This window comes from Apteryx mantelli, unplaced genomic scaffold, assembly GCF_036417845.1.
Source record: "Apteryx mantelli isolate bAptMan1 unplaced genomic scaffold, bAptMan1.hap1 HAP1_SCAFFOLD_20, whole genome shotgun sequence".
Taxonomy (NCBI): Eukaryota; Metazoa; Chordata; class Aves; order Apterygiformes; family Apterygidae; genus Apteryx; species Apteryx mantelli.
This window is the reverse complement of record NW_027118553.1, coordinates 15,633,156-15,643,797: the sequence shown is the minus strand read 5'-3', so window position 1 is coordinate 15,643,797 and position 10,642 is coordinate 15,633,156.

Genomic DNA, 10,642 nt, shown 5'->3' with positions numbered 1-10,642 from the left:
AGAGTAGGGGGTAGAAGGGGTGATCCTATGGATGAAAGGGTTTCCCTTCCATCTATCGTGGTCATTTCTTTATTTTTTCCTTAAACTCATTTGAAATTTCCCTTCCTGCAACTTCTCCTTCTTGTCTCTTGTGCTTTCCTCCCCTTGGCCCCCAGACACACCATCTCATATACTTTGATTAAGGACAATCACAGTCTCACCTCCAAGCACAGCCTTGCTGGGATCTCCTGGGACCATTCAGGCAGGCCATGGTGGCCACCTCTAAGCACAGCTATTCACTGTGTGTCTCTACATGGTCTAAGAGCAGACATAACATGACCCAGGGCAGAGCCTGTTGGCCAACCCCAGGGCAGAGCTGGGTTCAGCAGGGGTTAGAAGAGAAGACCTCCCGCAGCCCCTCTCCACACCCAGGCACGGAGCAATGCACCCAGTGGTGCTCCTGAGAGAGGACAGTGACACAGGATGGGGACAGCATGAGCTGCATTCCTGGGCACTTACTCTCTGTGCTGGGTCCGGGAGTTGTGGCAGGTGGTGCTGGTGGCTCTAGCCCTCAAGAAACCCTCAACCCATCTAGCAGCAGTGACTCCCCTCCATGCCCATTGGGAGCTTCTAGAGTGTCGTGACTCCTGTTTGTAAGTCATCCCTGCACTGGCTCAGCCCTCCTGCCCTGCACGTGGCCCCCTGGCCCCACTGTACAGGCACTGCACAGGACAGACTGCATTCATGGGTGGGGAAACATCACCCCCAGCAAGATCCTCAGTGCCCTGTCCTCCTTGCCATCCTGTTCTGCAGCCTCCCACAAGTCCCCAGCCCCTGCCCAGCCCTCATCCTGCCCCCCCCCCCGGGGTTAGCAGAAGGCCATGCTCTGGGGTCTGTTGAGGTTTGGGCCTGGAGAGAGGCCAGGCCGAGCTGGCCATCCCCCATACAGGTGCTGAGCCCAGCAGGCAGACGGAGCTGGTCACATTCCAAGATCACCACTCACCAGCACCATGGGGAATGGCCAGTGCTGGAAATGGCTGGTGTGAGGGGCTGGGTCTAGGAAGAGTTTCCGGGGGCAGTTTCTCCTCTCTGTTCATGCAACAACAAAGCTGGGCTGGATCTTTGTTCTGACAGACCCTTTATGAGGCCCCCCATGGGAGGAGGATGGTCTACAGGCCCAGTGGATGGTCCCAGAACCTCCTTTGCACATTCCCTGCCAGCTCTGCAGAGGACCCAGGAGAAGGCTCATCGTCCCAGGGCTCACAGCTGGATGCTTAGTTCTCCAGCTGGGCATGGAGCCTTGTCTGGGGGTGACTTTTGGGGTAAGGACCAGTAGGCAGGGTGGGGGAGCAATTGTCTCAAGGACATGTGCTGGGGACAGGGCCTGAGGGAGAGCAGCAAACTGATATGGCTCCTGGGTGCTGCTTCCTTCAACACAAGCTCCCACAAGGGGTCCAGCCTTCTTTTTGGTGTCACCCGTCAGGAGGGATGATGGCACAAGGAGCTGGGAGGGTGGGGAGCATTAATCCTTCTTCAGGCACTTCCCAGGCCATGTGGAGAGCTAGGACAGCAAGGACTTCTGGCTCTGCACTGGGAGTTCACTTTAGCGTACCCACACTCTGAACATTGTCCTGGATTAAAAATTGGCATTTTTCTCTCCAAGACACTTTCAAACCCAGTTCCACTTCCTTCTCATCTCTCCCAATCCCCCATCTGATCTCATTGGCCATTCCCACACCCCCTCCCCTGTTCTCCTGTGGGGCCCTGAGCTAACGATGCTGCTCTACAGAGCGAGCAGGCTGTGGGGCCACAAGGCCACAGGGTCACTCTGCACTAGCCGTGCTGGTCAGAATGGGAGGCAGATCCAACCAGATGAGGTTCACAGCCTCTAATCCCTCCAGGGGACTGCGGATGTGGTAAGTGCTTGGAGGGACTATGGAGCATTTCCAAGGGCACTGGTTGTGTCCAAGGGCATCTCTAGATCCAGCACATGGTATTTTGTTGACAATGACATGAATCACTCTCCAGTCTCCTTTCCCCATGTCAGATGGGTCCCCCGTGCCTCTCCTGGGATTGAAGAGTCCTCTTTTGCCTGTGGACCTCTGGATTTAGTGCTTTACTTTTAAGTGACTCCACCTTGGAGCATTTCTCACTTTGTGAGGCTCCACTTACTGCCCATTCTAGGCACACACTGCCCCAGGAGATGCCCTGTGCTCTCCTGGCACCTCCAGATTCCCCTCCAGAAGGATGGGCATCTGACACTGCGCCTTAACATGTCAGACAGCTGTGGGTATGTAAATCTGTGACCATTCATCCCCTCCGCTGTCACTCGACACTGATGCATGAATCCTAAATCCAGCCCTTTTTCTCTAAGGGATCATAACATGGTTATGAGCTTTTTGCTCCAAAGCCCATGAACAACCCTGTGCAACAGGCCCGTCTGGGATGCAATTCCTTGGGCCTATTCTTGACACCAGCTTTCGAGGAAGAACCCAGCCTTCAGGCACTGCACCAGGAAGAACCGAATTTATTACAGAGATACTGTGACGGAGTCAGCTCTGACCCCGTGTTGGACACAATTTTATATGGGCACCAAGTGTGACAGAGCAGCCCCAGTAAAAGCGGAATGAATCCAAGCATTTGTGCAGCAATATGATAATAAATACTACTACTAATAGTAATAATAGTCATAATAAAAATAAAGTGAACAAAGAAAGCTCAGTCCTGGTATGGGACACAGGGGGAGTCATTTCTGGAGAGAAATGGCAATTTTACCACTGCTGAAAAATGTCCATGAAATCACTTTCCTCAGGGCATCTTTCAGCTCCTTGTTCCTCATGCTGTAGATGAGGGGGTTCACTGTTGGAGGCACCATTGAGTACAGAACAGCCACCACCAGATCTAGAGCTGAGGAAGAGATGGAGGGGGGCTTCAGGTAGGCAATCATTGAAGTGCTGACACACAGGGAGACCACAGCCAGGTGAGGGAGGCACATGGAAAAGGCTTTGTGTCGTCCCTGCTCAGAGGGAATCCTCAGCACAGCAGTGAAGATCTGCACGTAGGACAGCACAATGAAAATGAAACACCCAAACATTAAACAGACACTAACCACAAGAAGCCCAACTTCCCTGAGGTAGGCATCTGAGCAGGAGAGCTTGAGGATCTGTGGAACTTCACAGAAGAACTGGTCCACTGTGTTGCCTTTGCAGAGTGGTATTGAAAATGTGTTCCCAGTGTGCAGGAGGGCATTGAGAAAACTACTGCCCCAGGCAGCTGCTGCCATTATGACACAAGCTCTGATGTCCATGATGGTCCCGTAGTGCAGGGGTCTGCAGATGGCAACATAGCGGTCATAGGCCATGACTGTGAGAAGACAATACTCTCCTCCAAACAAGAAGAAAACCAGGAAGACTTGCACAGTACATCCCAAGTAGGAAATAGCCCTGGTATCCCACATAGAATTGGCCATGGATTTGGGGACAGTGGTGGAGATGAAGCCGAGGTCAAGGAGGGAGAGGTTGAGGAGGAAGAAGTACATGGGGGTGTGGAGGCGGTGGTCGCAGGCTACAGCTGTGATGATGAGGCCATTGCCCAGGAGGGCAGCCAGGTAGATGCCCAGGAAGAGCGAGAAGTGCAAGAGCTGCAGCTCCCGCGTGTCTGCAAATGCCAGGAGGAGGAACTCAGTGAGAGAGCTGCTGTTGGACATTTTGCTATCTCCAGGCATGGGGGACTGTCCAAAGAAGAAAAGACATTGAGAAGTTAGGAGAGACTTTTCAAGCAAAAAAAATCCCCAAATGTTCCACTTCTCACACAACCTCCCACGCTGCCTCTCTCTTTACGGAGAGGATCTTTGTGCAGCTCCCTTGCTTAAGCTTCACTTTGCACTGGTGGTATGTCGTGAGTAGCAGAGACTTCTGCCCATGAACTCCAGAGCATTCCATCCTGCTGTATAGTGGTGACATACATGGGAATGGGGGGTGACTAGCCCTGACATTCACAGGTTCTGTCAGGTGAAATCCATTCAGCATGTGGAAGGACTTTTCAGCATCTTCACTCCCAGTTCTAAAGAATGAGGTTTGAGGAACAGAGTTTGGGGGATTTTTAAATAGTGTTTATTTTCTCTGAGATGTCCTTGTCACCCCTGGGGAGTGTTCCCTAAAGGCAGAAATTCTCAGCATTTCTACTGTGAGTCCTGAGAAGATCAGATTCATTGTCACCTACTGCAGAGTGAGGACAGCTTGTCTGTCTATTAGCCTTGTTCCCAGCTGTCCTGTGCTCGCACCTCTTTGAGTGAAGGATGATGTTACCCTAAAAAGAAACCAGCAACTGCTGAGAGCAGAGGTCTCTAGTTTCAAAGTGCAGATCTCCAAACTTCTCTGTCTTTCTCAGGGCACCAGAGGGAGGTCTCCACACTCCCCTTCCAGCCAAGGACACACAGGGCTCTTTTCAGATGCCCACATACAGCCTCCCACCACCATCTCCATACTCTCAGCATCTCCGCACCTTCTTCATTTGTCTCTCAGATATCACAGAGATGCTATGAGACAACAGTGCCTTTCCAGGGCGCAGGTCAGAGCCTGGCAGGACACCACAGGGAAGCAGTCAAAGGACTGTTAGGACTGAAGATGGTCTGTCCTCAGGGGAGAGTCAGCTCATTCCCCAACCCCATAGACTGCATTTCCTGGAGCCGCACAGGTTAGAAGGGGGCTGGGGAAACCTCACTCTCATGCAGACCCCTCTGTTCTGGAAGTTGCAGCCTTAATGTGCGAACTGTGGCTGAGAACACCCAACCCCAGGGTGCCCAAGAACAGGAGCATCATGGAGAGGGGGGGAAACAAGGAGCAACACCATGATCCTGCTGCCAAGGGAGGCAAGGAGAGAGAGGCAGAAGGGCACTCGGGAAAGCCCTCACCTTACCCAGCTGAGCATGCTGCCAGGCAGACAGTGACATTGCAGGGCAGTTGCTCTCAGCCCCTTTGTCGGGTAGCACGAAATGGGCCCGTGGCAGGAGAGATACTCCTCTCCTCTGCTGGAGGTCTGGCTGCAGAGGAGGTGGCTCAAGCCCTGGATTCCATGGCTGTCAGGGCAGAGGCTCTGCTGGGTGGGAGAGGAGACATGGGGGGCTTGCTCAGAGGAAGGTGTCTGCTTTGAAGGACTGACTGTGACTTGCCCAAATCCATCCTCCCATGACATTTCTGTTCACAGTTCCCTCTCATTCCCTGCCCGTCTCTGCTGCCTGGAGCTGTCCCTGCTGCTGGAAGCTCTTTCTCTGTTCTAATGTCTTTTCCCAGTCAGTGCTCACAGACCGCATCACACCTTTTCTGTGCTCAGTTCTGCCCAACAGAAACCTCCCAGGACAGGACGCTGGCCAGGGGCATCTCTGTGCATGCAGGTCCTAAGGAGCAGGTCACATAACCCTGATGAGCCCAGAGAAGGTGATGCCGTTGCTGCTGTAGGTGGAGGTGGAGTTGAAGGGGCTTGCCGAGGTTTCTCACAGACCTACTAATCTCTGAGAGTAAAGGTTTAGGACTCTCAGTTCTTTGCCAAAAGAACAAAAAAACCCCAAAACTCTTCCCTTCATTCTCCCTGCCAGAATTGGGGAACTGAAGGCACAGACACCAGAAAGAAAAGCTCCTTCCTTTGGAAGTAGCCTTTCTCTTGGCCTTTTTTCTTGAAAAGACCCCTCAGATATGGCATGTGCATGAGCTAGAGCTGTCAGCAGCCTTGACCAACGGAGCACCCTCTCAGCAGGAGAATGAACCTGCCTTGCTGGGGGTCTCTCCTCTCACCCAGAGCTTCTCCCCACAGTGCCATGGGGATTTCCCCAGGCAGGCTGAGTGCTGACCCTCGCAGGTGGCAGAGTCACTGCCCCGGGCACACAGCACCCTGCAGCACAGCGACACCACTCTGAATTACAGCCCCAGGTAGACCTGGGTGCACACCCTGGCTTCACACCACTGCAGCCATCCCTGGGAGAAGGTAGCAGGATGCCCTGTCCCTGTGACAATGTGGCAGGGAATCCCTGCTCTGAAGCATCTCCTCCTCTGCTTATGCACTGGAGGAGCTGTGAGAGAGATCCTTAAAAAGCCTATCAGTCATGGCATGGGATGGGTTCAGAAGACCCCTCCAGGAACCACAGTAGCATTGCCCCGCAGCCAGAGACTTACCAAGTCAAGGGCTGTGAATTTTTCCCCCACAATGAGCTCTCCTCTGTCCTACCACTCCACACTGCAGTTCAGTTCTCTCTGCCTTCTCTCATCTCATGTCAGCAGCAGCAGGCAGTGCCCAGAGCCCTGCTACTCTTTGCAGAGGAGCAGCTCCTGGAAACAGTTGTTTCTCAGCAGTGCTGCCAGCTTGCCGTGAGATCCCTCTGTCCCCAAAGCCTGGACCCTCTCAGGAGCAGGGGCCCAGCTGAAGGCATGAATTTCTCTTTCCCTTGTGCTCCCTCCTCCTGGGAAATGTTCCCTGAAGTAGACTGAAATAACCAGCTATTGTCCTTTCCTAAAGAGTGCAGAGAGACTGATTCCAACATTGCAGTTTATTTCATCAGAGGATGGCTATCTATCAAAGGTGGAAATGTCCCACTCTGGAAGTCCCTATTCCCATCTCTTGACTAGGCACGACACCTAGACAGGGACAAGAAGGAAGCTCATTGACACATGGTTCAGGTGTTGATTCAGATCAGTCAGTCTGGGCATCTCATGCCCGTTTAGAAGCTCCTGGACTGGAGTGGGATGCAGATCCCTCCCATCAACTCCACAAACTCACAGGAGGTGGGATTCTCCTTCCCAAAACTGAAGTGAACACAACAGAGGTGGCTGCGTGGGAGCTCCTTGTCAAAGCTCCAATTGTAATCACCTGAGATGGAGGGTGGGAGTCAGTTGCTCACACACAAACTCCTGGGGACGGTTGAAGAGACAGAGGTGCTCCCAGGCATGTGCAAGCATCTGCTTGCTCTGATGGAGCAACTATGAGACCCACATCCATCTGGAGCATCAGGTGGGGGCCAGGTGGGGAATTTTATTGGTCATCTCAAATGACACTAGATGCCTACTACAACTAGAGCCCTACTCACTACGAAGCTGAGACAGATGAAGATCCCAGTGTTAAGAACAGCAGTAGTAATTCAGTGCAGACACTTGATTTAATGAAACAGAAATAGGCTGGCAGGACCATTTCAGATGCCTGGGGTGTCCAGCACAATCACATGTCTCTAGCAGGTACAGCATGAGACCTAAAGGAAAACCTTGCCCCTTTGGAGTGGTTGCTGGGCAAGTACCCCTGGGCATCTCAGGGTTCCTACCTGTGCCCAAACAAATTAATCCAACACTTCCTTTAGGAAAAGTCCATCCCATCTACATTCATGAGTGCTGCATAAATGGGAGGCACATCATAGCAATGTCTCTGCTTTAGTCCCTGCACTCTCAAACCCTTCTACCTGTTCTTTCCCTGAACGTGTTCTTGCCTTGCCAGATGATATGAAGAGGGACTAGGCTAATGATGACCTCAGAGTGGCTGGATCACAGACTGCCCAGGCCCAGGGACTTCTTCACTGGCACCCTGTCCTTCCTGGGGATTGGTTCAAGAACTCTGTCACAGGCCCATTGGTGCTGCAGAGTCAGCTTGGGCAGTCAACCCCTCTCCTGCCATTCCTGCATGGCCCAGCTTTCTTTCTCCCTGGCCTTGGGCACTGCAGGGTTTGCTCACTTAGTGGGAACCTCCTTTCACCATTACAGAGGAGCGCAATGCCTAGTGCAGGACAACAATATGGTTAGGTAATTCATTCCTGACGCACCTGATTGCCTTCTGTGATAAAAGGCCTACACTTGTGGATGAGAGGAGAGTAGTGGATGTCCAGTAGACATCCAGATGGGCAGAAAGCTGTTTGGATGATGGAGCTCAGAGGGGTTGCATGAATGGGTCATGCCAGGGAAAGGTGGGGTATGCAGGGGTCTACCCCACATCTTGTCCTGCTTGAAAGGCTTCTCAGCAGGGCAGAACAATACGTGCATCAGGACAGGCAGAGACCTGACCAGCAGAAGAGTGACCCTGAGGAGAAGGCCCTGGATATTACGAGGGGTGCCATATGAGCCAGTGATGCGTGCTCACCACAAATGAGGCCAGCTGCATACAGGACTGCATTAGGAAGAGCATGGCCACCCAGGCAAGGGCAGTTTTTATCCCCCTCCACTCAGCCCTGCTGTGGCCACATGTCTGAAATAGCATGTCCCAGTATGGTACGCCCAGTGCTGGAGGAATGGGGAGCAACCGGAGAGGGTCCAGAGGACGTCTGCCCAGATGGGGTTGGGGGCCTGAAGCACATGGCCTGTTTGGAGAGGCTGAGGGACCTGGGCTGCTTTAGCCTGGCGAAGTGGAGGCTAAGGCCAATACAGTAGTCACCTGTGACAGGGTGGTTTCAGAGGTGATGGAGCTTTTCTTGGTAGCAGGAAGCCACATGAGAAGGGGAAAGAGCCACAAAGTGCATGTTGAGAGGTTCAGACTGCACTTCAGGTAACAAGAATGTCACTTGTAGGGTAGTGCTGTGGTGCAGCAGGACACCCAGAGGGACTCCGTGATCAGCCCCTTGCCTTTTGTTTCAAGGAGCAGCCAGCAAGGACAGAGGGATGTCAGTAAAGGTGGGGAGATCCTGCAGTGAGAGCAAGGTTGGGATGCAGTTTGGGAGTCTAGAGGCTGTGGGGAAACAGGTGCAGATTTGGGACAGCACAGGACAGTCTGTGGTGGAGATGACAGAGGGCAATGGCAAGGCTGAAAGCCTTCCAAAAGAACTGAGGTCTTTGTCCCATTTGCTATGGCTATTGTCTCTGCCACCGAGGCCCACGACAAGATGACATTTCCTTACAGCACTGTGGCCTTGCTGCCTCCTCACCTTCATGGAGCCCAGGAGGTGCTGAATCGTTGTCCTGCACACGGCATTGCATGGCCTCCAACCTGACACTGCCCCCAGGAACAGCCCTGAGCAAAGTGTGAGGAGAGGATCTCCCCACGCAGGGGCTGGCTGTGGGTCTTGGCCATTCTGCTTGATAACACACATCAAGGTTGACTTGGCATCACAGCCACCCTCACATTGCCTTTGCCTACCTGCAATCAGGGCCTCCAACTTTCGGCTCTAATCAGCCACCAGGGAGCTTTTGTTGATAATGGCCCTCAGTGGGACATGTTAACGCTGCAGGAAACTTGGGGATTTGTTTCTGACGTAAACTTCTTGAGAGGTTGTTTCAGTCTCCTCTCAGCATCTGAGGTTCATGGAATCAGCACCAAAGACACCCGAGGGGTCATTAAGATGCAAAAACCCCTAAGGAGCCATGCCTCTCCCCATAATTTTCTTCAGCTCTTCAATTCTTGTGCTGTAGCTAATTGGAGAGGTTTCAGGAGTCTTTTGAAAGAAGGCAGATTTCAATGAGCACCTGAAAGAGAAAGATGTCTGCTTCTTAAGCTTTCTTGATTCTTCAGTTTTCAGAATAAGTCATACCCACATTCTCCAATTCATACTGGCCGACAGTATCTCCTAATGAGGTCTGGACATGTAGGAAAAGCACCATCCTGGAGGTCTGACATCCACAGAAAATATTCCTCCCCATCTCCCCAGCCCTGACACTTCCCTCATCAGCCACTGGGGACTTAGATCACTCTTGTTCAAATCTAACCTTTTGCCACTCAAGGCTGCAGCGGAATGTTACAGCTCATGCGCACCAATTCCCACCTGCTTTCCTTAGAGAACCAGCTGCAAAAAGACCCAGAAGGATTTGTCTTAATTGCGATCAAACACAAATAAACTTGATCCGGTGTCATAAGAAGTAAAATACACTCCTCAACTGTATGTCAAGTCCAAGTTGCCTCCAGTGAGGTCCACAGTCTACAGGGAGTAACCTTCCTTGAACTGTTCTTCACAAATAGATAGGAAAGGCTGAATAGACACACAGTGCAGGAGTTGATTGAAGAGACAATTAGACTCCTGAAACAGGAGGCAAGCTTCAGACTCCCTGAAGCTTAAAGCAGCAACTGGAGAGTTGGGAGGTAATTGAACAATAAAGAGTAAGTGGAGGAGGAAGACTGGGAAACTATGGAAAGTGCATATGCCCATAGAGTCTGACAAACAGTTGACTTTAGAAATGATCAGTTTAATCAGGGCTTGTGGAACCATGTGAAAGATTAGTGAGTTTAAAACCACAGCATAACAGACAGAGCAGTGGTAACACAAGTTAATGGGCAGATCAACATTTCTTCTCCGGAGATTCAGGCCCTTCCTCCAAATTTTCATCATGTCATCATGAGAAAACACTGACTTTTTTAAAAAATTATTCAGTCCTTTCAGCTGATGAAAATGTTCTCATTTATTTATTTTTTAATGTTGGGAACAGCTCTTCAGCTTTCCAGGCAGAGCTCACGTGTCCAACCACAAGCACCCAGGGGCACTTGGAGAGGTCTCGGTGTCTCTGAGGCACCTGCCTGGGCCTGGCAGCTCTCACAGGGGACCTGCGGAAGACCGGAGCCCCTTGCAGCTGCAGAGGGAGGCTGGGCAGAGGGGACCAGGACACCTGCAGTGGCACCATCCACCCATGACCCTGTGACTGCATCTCACCCCAGTTCTGAAAGTCTCTTTCCTTTTCAGACAGAAAGATAATGCAGAATCTCCCCAGAAGAC